We start from the raw sequence: 24,588 nt of genomic DNA, 5'->3' as shown, positions 1-24,588 counted from the left end.
TTGGAGTCAGTGGCTAGCAAAGGTGGTCCCAGGACGAGCGATGCCTCGCCCCAGGACGATACACCCTGCACCATAACATCCTAAATCCATTCCGGCCGGCAGAAGGACCAGGACAGGAACCCGACGGGTCCATAAGGGTCAGTGGAGTCAGTGGTCGGTATAGGTGGTCCCAGGACGACACCCCCTACCCCCATAACATCCTAAACCCAGACCGACCGGCGGGTGGTCTTCTAGCGGAGACGACTGCGACGCAGCGGGTTCGAGAAGGACAGTGGAGTCAGTGGTCGGTACAGGTGGTTCCAGGACGAGCATAGCCTCGCCCCAGGACGATACACCGTGCCCCATAACATCCCAGTCCCGGCCGGGCCGACTCGTCGTCCACGTCAAGGAGCCAGCAGTACCACGGAGGCAAGGCGTTGCAAGAGAAGCGCCGCAGGAGTAGAATATCTCCGGAATATAATATAAGAAACAGTGGAATAAACGACTATATTAAGAACCTATTGCGTTTCCTTGGTCGGGCAATCACACAAATCATAAATTTGGTGGGACGAACACACAAACTCTCTGAGCTAGCCGCTGCAACCAGTAGCGAGCGAAATAAAAAAAATCAGTTCGTTACAAAGTTTTAACAAATACCACATTTTTTTTATTAAATTACAGAAAATTCATTTCTTATTACTTCTAATTCGTAATGATAACCACTGCAGAAATAATTGATTACACCAATCACGAATTCTTCGTGTTCAAGGACAAAAAGGATGTCCTTACCTATGAATCTTATGCCGACTTATTCCACATAACTAACTTAAGTTTTTATAAAGAAATAATCAATCTAGAATCAGGATATGGATTCAATAAGAAGGGATACAAATATACGGACACAATGCATACACTAATTCAGAAAACAAAATACTTGAGTACATAACTACAAACCACTTTAAAAACCTGGAAATATCAAATTATATAAAATCCAACAATTCAGAATTTTCTCTTGACAACATTAATATTTTAAACCCATTTATTGAAATTTACAATTGGAAAATTTCAATTTCATTTATATTATTAATTTTAATCATTTTGTATTTCATTACTGGCCGCCACGACAGTAGGTATCACAAGGGGATCAACGCGCCACCAACGGTGATGACTTGGACACTGAGAACTGGCGTCTTATATCAAGGAAGAATGAGGGTGGTGGCTCGCTCCTCAGCCTTGGCATTGATGACAGCTCATGCGCCAAGATCATTAATAGTGACCACAAGCTGAGCTTCAGGTTTGGAGACATATCAGTTTGTGTTTTAAAGAAAGCCAAAGCGATCAAATCCGGCACAAGACAGGTCGAGACTCCTCGAAATCCACCAGTCTCCGCGGAGAAGGAGAAGCATAATAAGCTCTCCGAATCCAGCGAGGATCTGGCGGATAATGAGGATCTTGATGCGACCATCATCGAGATGGGGGATCAGACCCCGATATCCTCTCAGGAGCTATGCATGGAACTAGACATGCTGAGTAAGGAAGAAGCGATACCGGCGGATGGTGATCTGGGTATCTCCAGATCAGCAGTGCCGACTAAAAACGTTGGAAAAGCTAGTTGATGTCAGCATTAGAAGCACTCTGCTTGTATAGCATCTGCTCCAACGGACGCAGCATGCCTACAGGGCTGGCAGATCAACTGATACTGCCCTGAAAAGCCTTATTGAGGATTCACTTACTCTTCAGGAAGTGGAGTTATGTGCCTTCTTAGACATACAGGGTGCATTCGACAATACCCATGAGGCGGTCAACGCATCCTTGGCAAGAAGAGGACTAGATGCAACAACCAGCAGATGGGTCAAATCACTACTGGCATCTAGGCGAGCCATGGCCACTATAGGAGAGGTAAACTTTGCCAAGACTATGATGACGACATTGTCATTATAGCCAGAGGTAAATATGAGGAAACAATCTGCGATATCATTCAACTGGGCCTCAATATGACCAGCGAATGGTGCAAGGAAGTAGGCCTGAGCCTAAATCCTAGCAAAACTGTTATTGTTCCTTTTACAAAAAGGTACAAGCTACAGAGAATGAAGGCAATAACCCTCTCAGAATGTCGCATAGAGGCCAGCAAAGAAGTTAAGTATCTTGGGATAAACCTCGACTCCAAACTTAGCTTCAAAACTCATCTCGATAACACAATTGATAAGTGCATCAGAGCACTTTTCACGTGTAGGAAAAGTGCTGGAAAGTCGTGGGGAACCTCACCACGCATAATAAGATGGCTGTACCTCATGGTAGTCAGACCCATACTAACCTATGGGGTAATAGCCTAGGGTGATAGAGCACGCCTTAACACCACTAAGGTGAAACTTCATAAGCTGCAAAGAATGGCCTGCATATGCATGACAGGAGCAATGTGTACCTGTCCCACTGCAGCCCTAGAAGTACTAATGGATGTAACGACGCTTCATATTGTCATAAAAATGAAACGGAAAGCCACCCTAATAAGAATTGAGGGAGCAGGAAATGACTGCAACCTCACGATGCTGCAACAAGAAAGGATGCTGAAAGCCTTAAAAGGGATATCCCTTTGCTGATGCAACCAAGGGATGAGATGCCAGATGAGCACAGGTTCGCTCAGAACTTCAGCACTAATCCCAGTAATAAAAACAGTTGGACAACCCTGGGGAAAGTACACCCTATGAAACCACAAACAATAAAGTGGTATACAGATGGATCCCTCACCGACGAGGTAAGTGGGCTGGGGGTTGAAGGCCCCAGGATAAAATACCACGAATCAATAGGCAGACACACCAGCATTTTTCAAGCAGAAGTCTGTGCTATTGGACGCTGTGCGGAGTTTAATCTGCAAAGGAACTATCGTGGCAAGGACATCAGCAAAGCTAAGATAACATCTAAGCTAGTAAATGAAGTGAGAACAGTCCTAGACAAACTAGGAGCTGTCAACAAACTCACAATAAGGTGGGTCCCGGGACACAACAACATCGCAAGCCAGGAAAGGGGCAGAGAACCCTCTAATTGGGCCCGAATTATTCTGTGGTGTTGGTCACCATCAATAGAGGAAGAAAAACGTCTGTCCTTCTGGGAACACCTACAAGGACTTATGTAGTTTAAGATTCTCCTTCGTGAATATAACCATAAAAGATTCAAGACCTTTATGACACACGGGAAAAACACCGTGCGCATTTTAACTGGCCTTCTTACGGGGCACTGCCGACTTCTCAGTCATTTGCATAAGATTGGCATTGCAGACAGTGAACTCTGTCGTTTCTGCTGCATGGAGGAGGAGAGCTCTGTACATATTATAAGTGACTGCATGGCGCTTTCCATCAGGAGGAACAGACTCCTGGGCATGAAGGGGTAGTACAATAGATCAAAATGGGTCGCAGTACACATAGAAACCCATTTAATAATAATAATAATTTCATTACTATATTAATAATAAAATTCACATATTATATATTTGTAACCAAACAAAAACGGACAGAACTAGAAGAACCAAATAATGAGGTAGAATTTTTAACAGAATTAAATGAGCGTTTAAACGAAATTAATAATCAAGCGGGACGCGTTATTTTAGAAGGAGGAGAGTTATCCAACCCATAAACATAGCACTCTTCCACAGTTTATAAACAAATTTCAATTCTCAATCTCGTCGGCGTTTCCTTTGTCTTTGTTTTTGTCATTGCCTTTACCAGCGCTTAGCTACTCGCTAATATAAACAACGCAAACTTAACGAACCCACATCTTCCGCTTGGAGACCAAACCACGGCCAACTTATTCCGCTTCAATCAAAAACTGCATCGATCAGTATAATTGAATTTTACAATGCAGTGGAATAATTTCAGCATAAAACTAAAGAACTAAAAACATAAAAACTAAAGAAAGTTCAGAAAGTTTCCAAAGAAAAGCTTTTGGCCGAGGTTGATTGGATTAGGACTTAGAATTTTAAGATCAGTCTGATTCGGGAGGATTGAAAGAACGGTTTACAAATGAACCACTAGATAAGAATAAGTGTCTTGTAATAAAGTTATAAGTTAAAAGTTTTACACCAATAAAGATATTAAAATTTAAAAAATAAAAAATAATTTTTTTTAAATAATCTATACCACAACAAAGTTAATTTGCATTGCAATTCATACCAGAGTCCTATCGAACTAGGGTTGATTTTTCACAGTATAAATACCCCAGCTTTTAATTTGTGGCGTATCCTCTAGTTGTAGTCGTCTCCTTTATTAACCTTTCCTCCTTTTCTTCTTTTAAATTTTCCTGATTGTGTTTTTCTTTCTTCTATCCGTCTTTATAGCCTCCTTTTAGGTATGGCGGCAGATTGTCAATTTTGTACAAATATATCACAGATTAATTGTTTGCTTTTCGTTTTTCCATTAAAATTATTAATTGTCGAGGTTTTTACTTTGCGGCCGGAAGATAATTTTAAACTTTCAATTTATCAACTTGAAATAATAATTTATAATAATAATAATTTATTTAAATCATTTTACTTTTTTTAACTTTTAACTTTACTGGTGGATTTTTTTTTTCTTTACTGGTAGAGGTATTGAGTTTTTTTTTAACTTTACTGGTGGAGGTACCGTGACAGAATATATTCTGTTCCGCATCCACGATTTATTTGCCTTTTATTACAATGTGTGTAATATATAGGTACAATTACCATATGTGAATTTTAGACTTGTACATTGAATGGGTTGAGTTTGAGGCTTGGCCATAGTGAGTTAGTATTAATATTATGTATTTAGTATTTTTTTGTAAATTTACGATTTAGACAGCGACATGGACTGGTATCATTATCATATTGCATGGTTTGTTTACATTTTACAATTGAAATTATATAATTATTATTATTTACTGGTTGAGGAACGGGGACAGAATGAATTCTGTTCCGCATGCACGATTTATTTGCCTTTGATTACAATGTGTGTAATATATAGGTACAATTATTTGAATTTTAGAGTTGTACATTGAGTGAGTTGTACAGTGAGTTAGTATTAATATTATGTATTTAGTAATTATTTTGTAAATTTAGGATTTAGACAGTGACATGGACTGGTATCATTATCATATTGCATGGTTTGTTTTTATTTTACAATTGAAATTATATAATTATTATTATTTACTGGTTGAGGTACGGGGAACGGGGCCTTTGATTACAATGTGTGTAATATGTAGGTACAATTATTTGAATTTTAGAGTTGTACATTGCATGGCGTGAGTTTGGGGCTTGGACATGGGGAGTTACTATTAATTAATATAATATATCTAATATATTAATATATTTAATTAATATATATATTTTTTTTGTAAACTTAGGTTTCTAGACAGTGACATTGACTGGTAACATTATTATATTGCATCTCTTGTTTACGTTTTACAAAAACAATGAAAATTAAGACTAACATTGTTTGATTTATTTCTTTTCAAGTACCCCCACCAGAAGGACGAAAGCACCGAGTCGCTGGAAGCCTCAGGAGTCATCGCAGGTAAGTGTTTAATGTTTGTTGGCTGTGGTTTGTGGTTTTTTGTAGTATCCCGCGCCGCTGTCAATTGGTGATAATCTTTTCCACTATCAGTGGCAGTTGTTTGTAATTGTTTAATAAGTTCGTTTAAATTGCAGGGACACTTCGACGTTGCTGGCATTATTTGGTGGAGGAGTCGTCAGTGGAGATTGAAGCTCGATCGTACACCGAGATTTGCCAGGAGCGCCGCGTCTTGTGGTCATTGCGTCGGGATTGGCAGCTTGGAGCCGCCGGATCAGGATTAGTTGTCTAGGACCGCAGCAGCGATTGTGGCTATGGAATTGATTGTAAAATTCAAATTTTTCGGGGTACATTTTGTAAGATCTAATTTGGAGGCCCTTTTTTTAGGCCAACGCAGCTGGGATGCCGCGGTTTTGGAGTCGTCGAGTTTCCCAGTATTAGCATGTATTTCCTTATTTCAGTATTTGCAGTCTTGGAAGAAGGAGTTGCGTGCGTGTCGTCCGCAGGATGGAGTTGCATATTAGCATCTGCTAGTTTGCCTGTCTGACTTGCTATTTTTTGCGTGTCCTTGATTACTTTTGTATCACGTTCTTATTAATTTTTCTTTCATTTCAGGATAGCGGAAATTCGTTGAAATTACGATATTAAGGAGAAATATACATTTTTAGGACGGGTTTTGAAGCTTTTTAATGTGGCGTCAGCTCCGCGCTAGAGATCCTTATTAAAGCAGTGGCATCAGGAGATGGAGACTGACTGCATCAAAAAATTGTAAATTTTTGGTATTTATATTCGCAAAAGTTGGAGATTTTGTTTATCATGTCCATCTTCCGATCCGTCTTTTATGTCCTAGTGTGGTTTGCTTCGTCAGGATCAGCTAGAGTGCGTTGTCGTAGGCTTATTCATTCGGATACGTCGAGGTTAGAGTATTATTTGTGTTTTTGTGCCAACCATCTAATTGATTTGTTTTTCCACAGTAATTTAGGCTTTGCGTGGAGAAAAGTGATGACAATGAAGAACAATTTGGAAGCAGACAGACGTGCGCTTTTCGATTGGATATAGTCTCTAGTGTGTATTCAAATTGAGGGTAAATATATATAAGCAAATGTAGATTTATGTGGATGTATCCATGTCTAGATTATTATTTCTTCCTTGTAAGATTAACGCCATTAAAATTTTTTATTTTTACTTTTCTTATCTTTAATTATACAAATTTACTTTTATGGAATGGTGCTATTTGCAGGGGTGCTATTTTGTATGTTTAATAAAAGAAGAGCTTTGCTTCTGCTCTGTTCGAGGTTCTTTATTTTAATAATCAAAGTGTGCTGAAGTTGGGTTCAGCTAACCCGCACATACATTGCTTATATCTATGTATTCTTACTTATATTTATACATATACATATGTATGCAGAAGGCATTGACCACTTGAGCTGCAAAGTGCATGCTCAGCATTCCCACGCTCCGCGATCGGCTTATGCATAAGCTTTAGATCGTATTACTGGGGCGCTGGAGTGCTTACGTAGTTTTTGGTGGTCTTTTTGTATATCTGTATATTTATATTTATTATGACAAAGTGTCACAATGTATTGACGCTAAGTTATACCCAATCATTTATTGTATTTTTAGGGTAGATTAGTCCAATATGCTACACCTCCCTTTTTAAAGAAATGACGTAATATATGTAGTCATTTAGTTATCAATATTAATATTGTGTTTAGAAAGGAAATTTTTTTTTTTTTTTAAATGATATTGATTTTTCTTATTAATTATTAGCAATGTTTTGTCTCAAAGCATTTTTGTATAATGACAGAATAATACAAAAAATGTATGTTGAATTATGATATTTTTGGATTTATGTTTAACTTTCTTAGAAGGAAAAATAATTAATTTTTTTTTTCTTTTTTTTTTTATTTATTTTTTTTTTTTGTTTTGAGGTTGATCAGACCTTTTCTTAAGTGAAATGAAACGTTTCATTGATTACATATTTTTAGTCTATCCTTATGTACTTTTTGCTTCTTTTGTTTTGTATCTCTAATTACTATGTGATCTCTGTCTTCTATGGTTTCTACAGTATAAGGGCCTAGATATACTGGATCTAAATTATGACCCGATTCGTTCCTTAGTATAACTTTATCTCATATTTTTAATTGAAAATCTGAAGTTTTCTTATCATAAAGTTGTTTTCTATAAGACTTAGCTTTTTCTAACTGGGGCTCTTTTATATGCTATTTCTAATCTAAATTTTATTTCCTTTGAGTAATCTTCTATATTATACAGTGGTTCTATTCTATCTGTTTTATTAAAATTTGCGAACTGCCTTGGTAATCTTCCAAAGACTAGCTCATATGGACAGTAATTATGCATGACTGATGGTGTTGTGTTGAAACAATATGTAAAGTATTGTATCCAAACGTCCCAATCAGTTTTATCTGCAGAGATGTATGAACGAATGTATTCATTGAATGTTCTATGACTTCGTTCGATTGTCCCTAAAGTCTGGTGGTGATATGCAGTGGATGTAAGATTTTCAATCTTCATATATTTAAACATATCTTGAATTACATTGTTTTTATACTCGGTACCCATGTCCGAAATGAACGTCTTCATTGGACCGTACTTTAGTATAAAATTTTCGAATATAGCTTTTGCGACAGTATTTGCGCTCTTATTCGCAACAGGTATGGTTACTAGATACTTCGTCAAATCACATATTAGTGTGACGATGTATTCGTTGCCATATTCTGATTTCGGTAGTGGACCAACTGTGTCCACTATCACTATATCAAAAGCATTTGTTGGGGTTTCTGTGTGAGTCATTGGGGTCTTTGTATGTGTCGTTGTTTTTGACATTTGGCATTTATGACATCTACGTATGTACTCTTTTATATGACGAGTCATATTTTTCCAATAATAGTGTCTTTTTATTTTCGCTAGCGTTCTTGTAATGCCTGTATGACCTCCTTGAATTGGATCGTCATGATATGTAGACAGTATTGATTGTATCTCTTTTTCAGTTTTTATAATGGTCACCGGCTGGAGTAGCGCTACTCTTAATGATTTCAATTTTATATTGCCCATATTTTTGAAATTATCTATTGAAATGGTTTCAAAGATTTTTTCACTCGGTGCCAATTTGAGTTGGCTGATTTTTAGTATACCGGCTTGCATTTCAAGCCTTTGGAAGAACTGACCTAAATCAAAAATTCCATTGGTATATAAATCGTCAACATCAATTCTTGCAATAACTTTATTTCCTCGTTTTAGTAAACAAATAGATTCAGTCACTACTTTTCGTACTTCATCATTTGTTATGACTTCGTGTACGTTGGGCTTAGATACATTTTGGATACTTTGCCTAGGCAATAGTTCCTTATTTGTTACTGTACAGTTTTCTTGTCTACTTTGTTGCCTGGTAGTGACTTTCAGGACTTTATGTTGCATGTCTTTGAGTTCCTTTATATTTATACGTGAGAGTGCGTCTGCTACAAAATTATCTTTCCCCCTTAGGTATTCTACTGTGAAGTCGTATTCTTCAAGCTCTAGCCGCATGCGAGTTAATTTTGAACTGGGATTAGTCATAGAAAATAGGTACGTTAATGGTCTGTGGTCCGTTTTAATGGTGAAATGTTTGCCATAAATGTATGGTCTGAAATGGGTAATTGCCCAATGAATTGCCGCTAGCTCTTGTTCCGTTGTACTCTTATTGCTTTCTCCTTTTGTAAATGAACGTGATGCATAAGCTATTGGGAGCTGAATCCCGTTACGGTTCTGAGTTAGAACCGCTCCGCAAGCTTGTTTACTAGCATCCGTTATAATGCAAAATTCTTTGCGAAAATCAGGATATTGTAATAGTGTGGGGTGCATAAGATTTTCTTTAAGGTATTCGAATGCGTTCTGGCATTCGCTTGACCATTCAAAAGGGACATTCTTTTTACATAATCTAGTTATGTGCCGTGAATAGTCGGCGAAGTTCCTTATAAATCGACGATAATAGTTGCAGAATGCTACAAATCGTCTTGCACTGTCCGCATCATGAGGGACAGGATAATTTTTGATGACGTCATATTTCTTGTCATCTGGCAATACTCCTTTGTCTGTGCATTTGTGACCTAGGAATGTCACTTCGTGCATGAAAAATGAACATTTTTCTGGATGCAACTTTAGGTTATATTTCCTACATACATTAAAAACGTCAGTTAAGTTTTTAATCATGTGTTTTTCGGAACATCCTATCACCATTAAGTCATCCATGTAAAGGAATGCCTGAGAGGGTTCTAATCCCGAGAATGATATAGTCATCATCCTCTGAAATGAATTTGGTGCTATTTTAAGACCAAATGGTAATCGCGTGAAGCGATATGAGCCATTGCTCGTTGAAAAAGATGTTATATTCCTAGAGTTTTCCTCAAGTTCTATTTGGTGGAAACCTGACATCAAGTCAAGGCATGAAAAGTATTTAGCTCGACCTAGTTGATCTAAAATGTCATCAATTCTAGGGAGTGGAAATTTGTCAGAAAGAAGTTTTTTGTTTATTTGACGATAGTCAATTACTAATCGCCATTTTTTCTCTTGTGAATTTGGTAATGATTTTTTTGGAACTAGCAAGAGTGGGCTGTTATACTCAGATACAGACGGTTCGACGATTTTGTCGCTTATTAATTTCCCTACTTGTTTTTGAATTTCCTCAATTTGGCTATGCGGGCTTCTATAGTTTTTTATATAAATGGGTTCATCATCTTTAAGTCTTAATGTTTGTTTATAAAAATTATTTGTTGATATTGGTTCGGTTTCCAGTCCGAACACATTGATTTTAATTGATTGATTTTAATTGATTGTTAATTGATTTTTAAATTGGTCTGGAAAATTTTTCTTTAGTTTTGAAAGTATTTGTTCGTTTCTATTTCCAGTGTCGGTATTATGAATGTCATAATCTCTTAGATTTTCATATTGTATTTTATTTACTTTGACCACTTGGTCGAAATTAGTTGTATTTAGAAATCGAACGTATACATGTTTGGATGCTGCTATTGTATTTGCAACATAAATCCCATTGTGTATTTCTTGATTAGGAACAAATATGAAATCATTTACAACATTAATGTCTATTTTCCGAATAACTTGTGATCTGGCTGGCAGAAGAACTGTATTGTTTCCAGCGCTATATGTTATCGGAACATATATTGGATAATTTAAATTTTGGGGTCTAATTATAAACCAGTCTTCACTTGGTTTGAAATCTAGTTGACAATTGAATTTCTTTATAAAATCAATGCCTATTATTCCATCACATGGTATTGCAAAATTTGGGTTTACCAAATGAAATTCATGTGGAATAATATATTTTGTTGATTGGAGTTCTATTAAGGTTGTTCCTTGAGACTTTATCACACCTTGGCCTATGCCTTCGATGTTTATTATTTTTTCATTTTGAATTATGAAGTTATCAGAATTTACTTTCAAAAGTGAGATATCTGCACCAGTATCTATGAGAAATGTTAGTTTATTTTCAGTTGAATGATTATAGAAGGTTACGAATATATTAAGACTATAATTGATGGAATGAACTTTTACATTTATTGGTTGTTTCCTAAAGGGTTCTGTTAGTTTTCCGATGTATTTTGCGCGATTCTCACACTGCTATTATTATTATTACCATGGTTGTAGTTTCCGCGGCCTCTCCCTTGGTTTTGGCCTCGCCTACCTCCACTGTTATTATAGTTATTATTATTGTTGTTATTGCTGCCTCGGTTGTAATTGTTGTGGTAGTTATTTCTTCCACGATTATAACCCCGGGCGCCTCTATTATAATTATTTGCACCTCGTCGATAATAGAGTACAGTGTTACTTTGACCTGTTATCTCTGTGCAACTGTTTACAAATTTGGAGATGGCATCATTCATGTTTGTGAATGTGCCTGCTTGCATGATAAGTTTTACCTTATCAATGGAGCAATTCTGTGTCATTGCTTTTACAGCTGTTGTAGTGCTGTATTTATTCGCTAAGGATTGGCTGAGACCTTCACTGATATAGGCACCTTCAAGGGCCTTTGTCAGTTTCTCCACCTCTTGGGTGTATTGGTTAGCCGTTTTATTTCTCTGTTGTAGATTCAGAAGCTTGGCAGATATCACTTCTACCGATTCTCCTTTTACTGCACTTGACAGTTGGGTAATGATTGCAGCAATCGTCTGCTCATTACTTATAAGGTTTCTTACATGGCCTTTAAGTTTAGTTTTTATTAGGCTTATTGCTGTCGTATCATGTGTGCTCTTTAAGCTATCTAGTAGACCTAGAGCATCCAAAAAACTTTGTAGATTTTCTGGTTTACCATCAAACTCTGGTATCAGAGATGTGGCTAGCCTGATAAATTCTATCACTGTCTGTGCCATTTCAGAAATTGTTTTTGGTTCAAATTTAAATTCAATTCGGTCGCTTCCTTCTAGCGTTTCAATGTCACTATCGGACTCAGCGCTGCTTGATTGAACAGATTCGTCTAGTTCTTTGAACTGGTCTGTGTTGAATTCAACCAATTGACTTAGACTTTCTGGTACATCTAGCAGAATATGCCTTCTTTTTCTGATGTTATTTAATCTTGTGTTTAGGGATTTTATAACCCTTAAACATTTGTTATTATGTTCAGATGTGAGCCTATTTGCATATTTATTTACTAATGTAACTATATTATTATATTCTCCTACTAATATCTCTATATGATTTTTCAAAGTTTCGGATTTTATTACTGCGTCTCTGTTGATACATTTATAAGACTTATCGAACCTGAAGCGAAATTCATCTATTCGTATCGCTATTTCGCTCCATTCCATTCTTGTCGGTAAAAAAAAGTTTTTATTAAGCTTTCTTCTAATCCATATTATTTTTTTAAATCTGGTCTAAACGATTTGCCCTATTTATATAACGTCTTTTGATGATCTTGTTATGCTTAACATAAATTGTAAGCAGAAATTGTAGAAGTAGTACTATTGTAATGATCAGCAATAAGATCCACAACGCATTTATATCGTCTGTGTGATCTATAATTTTTACGTTATTAACTACGTTGGCAGTATTGTCCTTTGCCTCACTAGAATCGCTAAACCATCCCATTTTTTTTTTTGGTTATTTTCAGTGAAACGTTTTTTTTCTATTTATGAGTTTTTTCTCATTATTATGATATTAATTTATTCTTCTAGAAAATCAAAAATAAAAATGTTTACGTTTAATGAAGATAAGAATTGTTATATTCTGTCATTAAAAAAAAATTTTTTTTTTTCAGCTGAATATATATATATACTCAGTAGCGGAGACGTGGAAATATTAGTTGTTAATAAATGTGGTTGGCTCACATATTTGTTTACAATATAAAAAAAAATACTCCAACCGCATTGTTAGTAAAAAGCCTAACAGATATTAGTGTTATCAAGCAGCGGTTTCCCGCATCGGCTTGGGTTTAGAAATTAAAATTAAGGCAAATTGGGGCATTGGCATTTATTTATGCAGCCCGTTTGCGTTGTTTCGCACCTTGCGAAATCTTGCTTTCGATGTCCTCAAGACGCTCTTTGTAGCGTTGTCGGGATGCCTCGTCCTTAGCCAGTTGGGTCATCTCCTTGACCAGTCGGCGTTGTTTAAGTAGTTTTATCCTTTTTCCGGAGCGTTTGTGCTCCCTTGGTTTTTTCCTTTCCTGCCTTGCCCGGTACTCAGCTATTGTGAGTGGGCGTGGTCCATCTGCAGGATTTTGCTGCAGAGCTTCTTCCAACGTTGGCAAATCCCCTTTGTGTCGTGGGCTGCGCGTTTGAGAATTGTGGCTCTTCCGCCATCAATTATTATGTTTTATGTTGTCATGTTTCTTTATCAATTTATTTAGTTTATAGTCGAATCAGTCGACTGTAATTATTAACACTTTAAACACTGTGTCCTTCAATTGTCCTGCAATCGTCCTGTCACGGTCGCCATATGGAATGGTGCTATTTGCAGGGGTGCTATTTTGAATGTTTAATAAAAGAAGAGCTTTGCTTCTGCTCTGTTCGAGGTTCTTTATTTTAATAATCAAAGTGTGCTGAAGTTGGGTTCAGCTAACCCGCACATACATTGCTTATATCTATGTATTCTTACTTATATTTATACATATACATATGTATGCAGAAGGCATTGACCACTTGAGCTGCAAAGTGCATGCTCAGCATTCCCACGCTCCGCGATCGGCTTATGTATAAGCGTTAGATCGTATTACTGGGGCGCTGGAGTGCTTACGTAGTTTTTGATGGTCTTTTTGTATATCTGTATATTTATATTTATTATGACAAAGTGTCACAATGTATTGACGCTAAGTTATACCCAATCATTTATTGTATTTTTAGGGTAGATTAGTCCAATATGGTTCACTTTCTACTCCCTATCCAATGTTTAATATTTTGACTACTCCAGACAACTTGATATTGATGATTGCGCGCCAATTAAAAAACCTTCAACATCTTTAATTAAAAATCTATCATTTTTCAATACATTCTCTATTACATATGGACCCTTATGTTTAGGTATTAGCTTTCTAGCAACTCCTCGAAATTCTTAACTATAATGTAATCTTCTACTTTGTACTGCGTACTTTCTTTTTTCTTATTATTATATCTTTTTTCATTATACCTCTGTGCTTTTAATTGCGATTCCGATCCTTTTCTTCCAATTTCTTTCAGGTCTCTAATTTCACTAACATTATTTAACTCTTCTAATTTTTGTCTTAATTCATCAACAACTTTTTCCTTTTGTTCAATTCCAAAAAACATCTTGCTGGGAGATTCCGCTACACTTCTTTGCTTGGTATTATTCAATAACTGCATCCCAATGCAATCCCTTTTCTATGTCTGTTAATTTAGCTATCATAGGCCCTAATATTATATTGACTCTTTCTACCTGTCCATTGGCCTGGGGTGAACCTGTCGCTATCTTTATGTGTTTAATATTATACTCTTCCATACATTTTGCAAAATCTTGGGATTTAAAACAGGTCCCCCTTTCTGATACTATAACTTTCGGCCTGCTATCTGATCTAAAATAATCCTTTAAAGCTAGAATTACTTCCTCTGTGTTCGTTGTTTTTGTTGCGTATAACCTAACATATTTAGTGAATCCATCTATTATTACAAACAGATGTTTCTTTATTCTACCGTTATCTACCGGTCCATAATGATCGATATATATTATCTCAAACGGCACCTTTCCCTTTGGGATGCTATGCAGCATTCCTTCTTCTTTTCCCGACTTCGGTGAAAATCCCACACATCTCAAATATTTCCTATATGCCTAACAACTTTTTCTTTCATATTCGAAAACCAATACGTCTTAACAATAGCATCTATAACCTTATCTCTCCCTAAGTGACCTAATTCATTGTGATATTTATATAAAATTTTTTCTTCCATTTCTTCTGGTACACAAAAAAACAATCTTCCACCATTTGCCTTCCTATAAAGTACACAATTTCTCATTTCAAAAATTTTATCTTCCGTTTTCTCTAACTTTTTCCTAATATCTTTCAACTTTTCATCTTTTGCTTGACAAATAATTAAATTATCTTCAAAACTATTAGTTTCTATCACTAATATGTTCGTATTTCTGCTCAATGCATCCACATGCTGCATATGCTTTCCTGCTTTATGAACTAACTCAAAATCGTACTCTAATAGTTCTAATGCCCACCTTCCAATCGTAGGATTTAATTCTACTCTATTTAACGTTAGAGTTAATGCGTTGCAATCCGTAACAATTTTAAATCTCTTTCCCTCTACATAGATTCTAAATCATCTTTATGCATACAGGATGGCCAATGTTCAAGTTCAAAACTATGATATTTGGCCTCATCCTTTGTTGTGGCTTTCGAGTAATAAAATATAGGGTGCCATTTCATATCCTCTTTCTTTTGCAATAACACTGCACCAAAGCCTTGTGCACTTGCATCTGTATGTAACTCTATTTCATCCTTATAACAATATAACCCTAAGACTGGAGCTTCCACTAACTTTTTCTTAAGTGTCTCAAAACATTCTAACTCTTTTTCTTCAAACGAAAGTTCTTTGTCTTTCTTCAATAAGTCATATAAAGGTTTTGCAATCGTTGAAAAACCCTTAATGAATCTTCTAAAATATGAACACAATCCTAAAAAGCTTCTGACATCATATGCACCTTATCTGGTACTGGAAAATCTCTAATTGCTTCTATTCCCTTGTCATTGGCCTGTATTGCCTTACTTGTTATTAACTCACATTTATCCATTCTCAGCTCTAATTTGTTCCTCGTCAACCTGTCAAAAACTTCCCTAAGTACTTCCATATGTTCCTTAATTCCTTTGCTAGCTATCATAATGTCATCCATATATATAATAACGTTATCCTGCCTTATCATATCCTCGAAAATTCTATTAATAAATCTCTGAAAGACCGCCGGTGCATTTTTCAGCCCCATTGGCATCCTTAAAAATTCAAACTGTCCTAAAGGCGTCATAAAAGATGTATATTTCATTGATTCCTTATTAATAAAAACATGAAAGTAGCCATGTTTAAGATCTAACTTCGAGAATATCGTTTTATTTACTAATCTATCCAACAAATCATCAATCAATGGTAAAGGATAATTATCTTTGACCATTGTTTTGTTAAGTTTTCTGTAATCAACACATAATCTTAGGTCTCCTGTTTTCTATTTCACTAACACTATCGGAGATGCATACTCTGAATCACTCGGTTTAATAATTCCGTTTTTTAGATACTCATCTAAGATAATCTGCAGCTTTTCTTTTTCAGTATATGCTAATCTTCTAGGGGAACAACTAAACGGTTTCGGGTCATTTAATCTTAATTGTATTTCGCACCGAATCTCCGGGTCATTCGGTCTTTCTTTATTAACATAACAGTTTTCTACCAACTCAATAAATTGAAATTTCATATTATGATCCACCTGATCCACTATTTTGTAATCAATTGAGTCATCTATTACATTAATTTCAAGCATTTCCCTCTCCGCTGTGCTGCTTGACAGCTTTCTCTAATTTATTTTTAACCTTGTCACTAATCATTTGACTTTTACTACTACTAACACTATCGCTGTTTTACTATTGTTGTACATATTTGTTTCTTCTAACATTTTATCGCTTTTCTTGTTACATCGACTTTCAATTTTATCCACTGTAATCATTTTCAAGGTGTCCAGATTCAAGCATATGTTGCATGCTTCCATAAAGTCTCTTCCCAATACTACATCATGACTCATAGACTCGTTTGCCACTATTATTAAATTAAAGTGTATTTTATTGAAATTTTTCATAACGTAACGCAATATTTTTCCATATGTTTTCAAGGAACTTTTGTTTAATCCGTAAAATGAACTTAAAACTGGTACTTCAATAACATCTTTAGGTACTTTACTAATTTTTATGAACGAAATGGGGCTTCCCGTGTCTATGAGGCATGCTGTAATAAATTTTAATTTAGAATTGTTCATAAAATGAATTTCAAAATATCTTACGTAATTGTTTTCATCCCCATTCTTGTTTTTCAGGCACTTTGCTGCAAAGTGCCCCATCTCACCACAGGCATAGCATGACCCTTTTTCGCGCTTTGGCTTCCTGCACTCTTTGGCCCAGTGTCCCTTCGAATTGCAATTGAAACAACGCAAGAGTGTGCTGCTATTATTGTTCACCGATGCCACCTTCTTGTCTGCTTCATCCATTTTCGGTAGTTTCACTTCCGCAAATGCCCGCTTTATGTGCTGGATATCTTCAAAGCTTTGGATACGGGCTTGGTTACGTAGCATTTGATTCGGAATACCTTCAATGAGGAGCGCCACCAATTCTTCATCATCCATTTTTATTCCATGTGCAAGCATCACCTTATCGTCTGCATAAGCAACTAACTGCGTCCATATTCGTTCCTCAAATTTTCGCCTTGTTTCTAACTTCGATTTCCTCTCACCAAACATTGATATAAGCTCAGCCGCCAACTGCTCTGTTGGTAGCAATACACGTTCTGGATCTGCATGCAACCACATGCATGCTTTTCCTTTTATCTTACTGACGATCAACATCTTTATATACGGTTCATGTATTCCATAAACGCTGGCTATATTTTTCACCTGTAGGATCCATTTGCGTGCACATGTATCTCCCGAAAATTCATTTACTGAATCGGTTGCCATACGCAATAATAAATCCATATTTTGCACAGCTTGTCCCACTGTATTTCGTTTATTCTCGCCAAATTCTTTGTTGATTTTCTCACCGCTGCCATCTTCGTCGCCGTCTTCGCTGCCGCAAACTTCGTTTTCGTCGCTATTCCCGTCGCCGCTGTTTATGTTGCGGGCGCCGTCATCACTGTTGTTCTTGTAACTGAGTACCCCGCTTCTGTCGTCATGTTCGCCGTTACTTTTGTTGTTGCGCACAGTGCTCTTCTCATCGCCGTCTTCGTTGCTATCTCCAGCTTCGCCGTCACTTTCGTCGTCTTTATGCTCTCCGTCTTTTGCGTTATTTCTTTTTCCTTTTTGAACATTATTATTGCTGCTTCCGTAGAAATCTTCTTCCTCGCTTTTTAATAATAATTTCAATTGATTTCGCTTTTCGTTTGTTAAATTATTCAACCCCAAATCAGTTCTCTTTTTGTTCCCGTGGTCGGTTCTTTTACTTCACTCAACCACCCTTTTAACTGCGCCGTCGATGCATTGCTTATATTCATTATATTATATTCATTATATTCTGATATTGTAGGGGTACTATAAGCCCTTTTATTTAAATAAAACAGGAACGCAGGATTTAGCCTCTTCAGTTTATTCGGTACTTTGCATTACCAGCTTTAGCATTTGACTGACTCCCTCTCCGTTAGCAATCTGCCTCTATGCTTGTTGCTACAGAGCCGATGTTGCGAAACAGAGAGAATGCCACCCGAAAGCGAACCATGACATAATGTTTATACACTTAATGTTTATATACTATGTTGCTATAATAAACTTATGTAAGTTATCCAACCCATGAACATAGCTCCCTTCCACAGTTTATAAACAAATTTCAATTCTCAATCTCGTCGACATTTCCTTTGCCTTTGTTTTTGTCATTGCCTTTGCCAGCACTCAGCTACCCGCTAACATAAGCAACCCAAACTTAACGTAAACACAGCTTCCGCTTGGAGACCAAACCACGGCTGACTTATTGCGTATCAATCAAAAACTGCATCGATCAGCATAATTGAATTTCACAATGCAGTGGAAAAATTCCAGTATAAAGCTTTTATCGAAAGTTCGGTAATTTTCCGAAAGAAAAGCTTCTGGCCGAGGTTGATTGGATTAGGACTTAGAATTTGAAGATCAGTCTGAATCGGGACGAGATCGTCAACAGCTCGAAGTTAAAGATAAGTTACCAAGTGTCTCGTAATAGTATAAGTGAAAAAGTTTATCACCAAATAAATGTTAAATAATAAAAAATTAAATTTATTTTTTTAAAATAAATAAAGAGTAACAATTTTAATTGGCGCCCAACGTGGGGCGGCGTATTTAAAAGTTCTAAATAAATATTAACGATAATAAGTTAAAAATAAAACGGAACTCGCGCCGCCAACAATCCATATTTTTAGTGGAAAAATTAAAACATCCACAACAATACAACGACACCTAACTACTGTGAAAGTGATCGTGATAAAAACTTAATTGGAAATCAATAAATGCAATAATCCAATTAAGAATTTAACATAAAAAGGTGGACTGAATACTTAATACAAATTACGAGAACATAATAATAATAAACATAACATAATAATAAAAATTCAGAACTCAACTACGACCCCAATGAAATTCAAACAAATTTAAAAAAAAAGCTATATAAAAAATTGAAGGAAGACCCCAATATATTATAATCAAGACGACCCAATTGAAGGATGGGGACAAAGAATTACTAAGACCAACCAATTGAAGGAAGACCCCTACCCTCCACCAACTACGCTGAAGGAAGAACTCCCACGGAAAGTATCGTGAGCAGATAAAAACAACACTAGGTCTCTAAATAAAAATTAAGATTAAGATACAGAGAATACTACATTAATATTAAATATTACAATATCAATTTAATTTAAAACAATCTGGAAGATTTGATAAATAGTTTTGATAATTTAAATTTAACAATGGCAACCGGATGTTCAGTATCAACTCTTTCTGCGGGCGGGATATTCAACGCCAGCAATCTGACAATGGAATTAATAAACAGATTAATAAATGTACAGTTGAGTGAAGTAACCAGAAAACTTGAAGGGTTAGAAGAGCAGTTAGCCGCTAACAAAAATGAGGTAGAAGACTATAAGATCCAAACAATTGACCGAACCATAAAATGCGAAACTACATTAGAGGTAATTAAATCCTTACCAAAGTTCACAGGTGAAATAACCCAATATGCAGGCTGGAGAGAAGCGGCGGAAACCGCAATGAGTCTATATAAAATTGAAAGTGAACAATATTTTATCGCCTTAACAATTTTACGTAATAAAATCATGGGAGCAGCACACGATGCTCTAACCAACCATGGTACCGTTTTAAACTTTCAAGCAATTCTTTCTAGATTGGATTTTATTTATAACGATAAAAGACCAATCCATATACTCGAATCAGAATTAAGCATCTTAAGACAGGGACGCATGACCATTACCGAATTCTACAACGAAGTAAATAAGAAAATGACGTTACTTATAAATAAAACTATAATGACTTATGGAAAAGACAGCCTTATAACCAAGGAAACAAATAAAACAATTAGGAGCAACGCTCTAAGAATTTTTATTTCTGGATTAAACGGTTCAATCTCAGAAACACTCTTCTCTCTTAACCCACCAGATTTGCCAAATGCTTTGGCAAAGTGTCAGGAATTAGAGTCTAACAACTTTAGAGCTCAATTTGCAAATAGGTATAATGGATTTAGGAGTGAAAACCAAAATCAAGGAAACAACCTTAGATTTGCCTCTAGACAGATTAATAATACACCAAATAGGATAAATAATAATTGGCCGCAAAACGAGGACTTAGGAGCGAATAACAATTGGAATTTAATTCCAAAGTTCAACCACCACCAGAACCTATGGAAGTAGACGACTCCATAAGAGTTCAAAATCGTCCGTATAAAAATTATAATCATCCTAGGAATAATAACAACCAGTGGAATTATAATAATAACCGACACAATTTTAATAATAATTTCCAAAGAAATAATTATAATCAATACCCAGCGCAAAAACACAACACAAGCGCAGGTCTTGTAAGTTAGTCCGAAACACACCCCCCGATAAAACGGGAATCAACGGGAACAGTCAACCAGCCAGCTCAAAAAACAATGAGAGTAAATAATATCAACGAGAGCCATTTTTTAGATCAGCACCTTACAGAGGGATGCCTCATATCACAAGGGTAGACAGAAAAACTAAAAGACAATTCAAAATATTAATGGACACAGGAGCCACCGCGTGCTATATAAAAAAGGGTATTTATGAGAATAAAAGGGAAATATCAATACACAAAAGAGTATCTACAGTTCATGGATATTCAATCATAAAATATTATCATTTGATAAATATATTTGGGGAACAACCTTTATTCTATGAAATTGAGGGTTTAGAATCTGATCTATTAATTGGATTCAATTTGTTAAGAAAGATTGGAGCTAAATTAGATATTGAGAAAGGAATAATGGAGTATAAGGGAAATAAAGAGAAACTCCAATATTTTGACGAGGATAAAAACGATTTGTGTTTAATTGAAGAAAAAAATATTCTTCCATTAAAAGAATATATAATTAAAAAATATTTAGATGAGCAAAAGATATATAAAACCGAAACGGTAATTGCTGAAGGCAGCTTATATAGCTTGGGATCAATGAATCCTGAGCACGACGACGTTGAATTATCCGTCATTAATAAAACTAATAGTTCGGGATCTGAAAATCCTGAGCACGCCAGCGTAGATTTATCCGCTAATAAACAATATATCAGTTTGGGATTAATCCTGAACAAGCCGACGATGTTAATTCCGTCAGTCTTAAACCAAATAGCTTGGAATCCACAAATACCGAGCACGCAGTCGTTGAGTTTTCCGACAAAGAAAAAATTCATAACCTAAATATAATTTCAAATCAAATAAAAGAATTTGAAAATAAAGTTATGAATAAAATTGAAATGGAGCATTCTAAAATAAATACGCAAATTCCTTTTCGTACCGATATTCGAGGAGAAATAAATACAGTCAATGACAGAGCAATTTATAGCAAACAATATCCTTATGCCATGTCGGTCTCAGATTTCGTTAATAATGAAATCGATAGAATGCTAAAAGAACAAATTATAAGACCAAGTAGAAGCCCCTACAATTCACCAGTCTTAGTAGTGCCCAAAAAAGGTCAAAACGAAGATGGATCTCCAAAACATCGACTAGTTATTGACTATAAAAAATTAAATGAAAGCACAATACCTGACAGATATCCGATGCAAGATCCGTCTGTAATATTATCTAACTTAGGGAAGTCAAAATATTTCTCAACAATTGATCTGGAATCAGGATTCCACCAAATTTTAATGAAAAATTCAGATATTGAAAAAACAGCTTTCTCTATAAATAACGGAAAATTTGAATTCTTACGTATGCCATTTGGGTTAACAAACGCCCTTAGAATATTTCAAAGAGCAATGGATGACATATTGAGAGAACAAGTCGGAAAAACTTGTCATGTTTATATGGATGATATAATAATCTTTTCTAATACAATTGAACAACATTACACAGATTTAATTCAAATAATAAATATTTTACAACAAGCAAATATGAAAATTTCTCTAGAAAAATCAAAATTCTTTAAATTAGAAACAGCATTTCTAGGTTATATACTTACGTAGTTATTAATTTATTAGTCGAATAAATGATCCGTCAATAACAAGGACAAGGATCAACGCTGAAACAACTTTAAATTGAAACACGAACAATTTCGGTGAACGTCTTTATTCCAAGAATGTCAGCTTAAGACTACTGTACAGAGTTTTTATCGGCTCGAAGTGAGTCGCGAGAAACGGGAATGTCTAGTCAGTATATTTGTGGGTGTGGGGTTTGATTTTTTCTATATGTGTACAAAAGAATGATATGTAAGCAAAAATGTGAATTGGTTTCATGTGTTTGTGCATGTGCAAGATTGTATGTACAATGCTTGTAAGCGTAATATGTGAAGCATATTATGCTACTTCCCTCCCCTTAAAAGGAAGCTTATGCTTGTAATGGGCTTGACGCATATAATCTTGGTAATGCAGTTGGGTTTGTATCTTGTGTTTCTATAATTGTTTTTGTTATTTTTAGTTTTAAATAGATACAAACTATACAAAACGTGAGGCTAATGAGTGATACGGTAATAAAGCCTGTAATATTATTATTTGATATTAGTTTTACAATGTCCTTATGTTCTATTGGTTTTATTTTTATTAATTCGATGGGTGTGTACAATGGTGTTAGATTTAATTCGGCATTCAGCTGATTTTCGTTTAATGTTATTTTTCCTATTTTGATTTTACATTGTTTTATTGTTTTTATTTTGTTGCCGTTAATTATTACATATTTAATTATTTGGTTAACTGTTGTAGGGATGAAATGGCATATTGGTTTAGTTCTTTTTATAATGTTCTTAATTCCTTCCTTATTTATTTCTTTACGATTTTGGTTATAGACTTTGCCATGTTCTTTAAAATAAGTATCTTTTTCGTTGTGATCGAGTTGATATTCGTTATTATCTGGGTAGGGTATTATGTTTATGGTGTGAACGGTTTTTTGTTTAATAGGGATGTGTGCTATGATAAGTATTTGATTGGTACTAATCCAGGTTGATGTTTTGATTTGTAGTATGTTACTACTGTCAACTTTCTCTAGTCTGTCGTAATTAAGTAATTTGGGATTAAATAGTCCTAGTCGCGAAAGTTGCATTCCCATTGCAATATCTTCTATTAGTTAGTGTAGTTAGTTATTTTATTGTTGAAATAGTGAGTTAGGTTATCTACATCGGAAAGGTTTACGCGAAGACAATGATGTTCATATTCTGAAGGGATTTGAATTGTTTTATCGAAAAATAAGAGGTATCCATGGTTAGTATCAATGTTGTTTATTTGAAAACGTAAGGAGGAATATTATGGTGAACCATGGGCCTGTGGAATGTAAAGTTGATTAATTTTTTTTCTGTTTTTTAAATTGGGTCTTGTAGTAATGTGTTTCTCTATTTCTATTGGTGATTTTGTAATGGTCTTCGTCAGTTTGTTCGACGTTCCTTGTTAATTTAAAAGGGTTTTCTAATTTCCCTTTTTGCAACGGTCCCTTCCTATATGTAGTGTCGACGTTGTATTCTGTTCGGTCTTGGTTTATTTCGTTGATTTTAATTTCTTTGTTGTGTTGTGTATCTAAAATTGGTTGTCCAGCATAAATAAATATGTGGGCAGGAGTTTGTCCAGTAGTATCGTGTTTGGGTTTGTGGTTGTAAATGTAAAGGATCGTTTCTATTTTACTGAGGTTGGCTTCATTGTCATCGGAATTTTTTATAATACGGATTTTTTCATTTATCGTTTTGTGAAGCCTTTCTATATCTGCAACACCTGTTTTTGTAGTGTTAAGTTGTAATTCCACATTTTCAGTTTCGAGCCAACGTTTGAGTGCTAAGCTAGAAAATGCGCCATCTCTGTCTGCCTTTAGGATTTTAGGTTTTCCCAACTGATTGAATATGCGCATTAGAGCATTTTTACATTCTATCCAATCTATTGTTTTTATCTGCTCGAGGGTGGCAAATTTAGAATAGATGTCGATACAGCTCAAATAGTGATTTACTTCGGGGGAGTAGATATCTATTACAAATTTATCGCGGCAATGTTCGGGTTTAGGGGTGACTTTCATTGGCATTTTTGTATTTCGGTGTTCTGTTTTTGCTAAGTTACAAACTTGACATTCGTTAATTATATTTTGAATGAGGAGTTGGCTATTTGGGAAGTAGTATGTTTCGCTGAAAAGTTTTACAGTTTTCTGTATTCCGGGGTGTAAGAGTTTTTCATGTGTGTTTAGAATTAGTTCTTTAAAA

The sequence above is a fragment of the Drosophila mauritiana genome, unplaced genomic scaffold, assembly GCF_004382145.1.
Source record: "Drosophila mauritiana strain mau12 unplaced genomic scaffold, ASM438214v1 Y_06, whole genome shotgun sequence".
Classification (NCBI taxonomy): Eukaryota; Metazoa; Arthropoda; class Insecta; order Diptera; family Drosophilidae; genus Drosophila; species Drosophila mauritiana.
Note: the sequence above shows the minus strand (reverse complement) of the source record.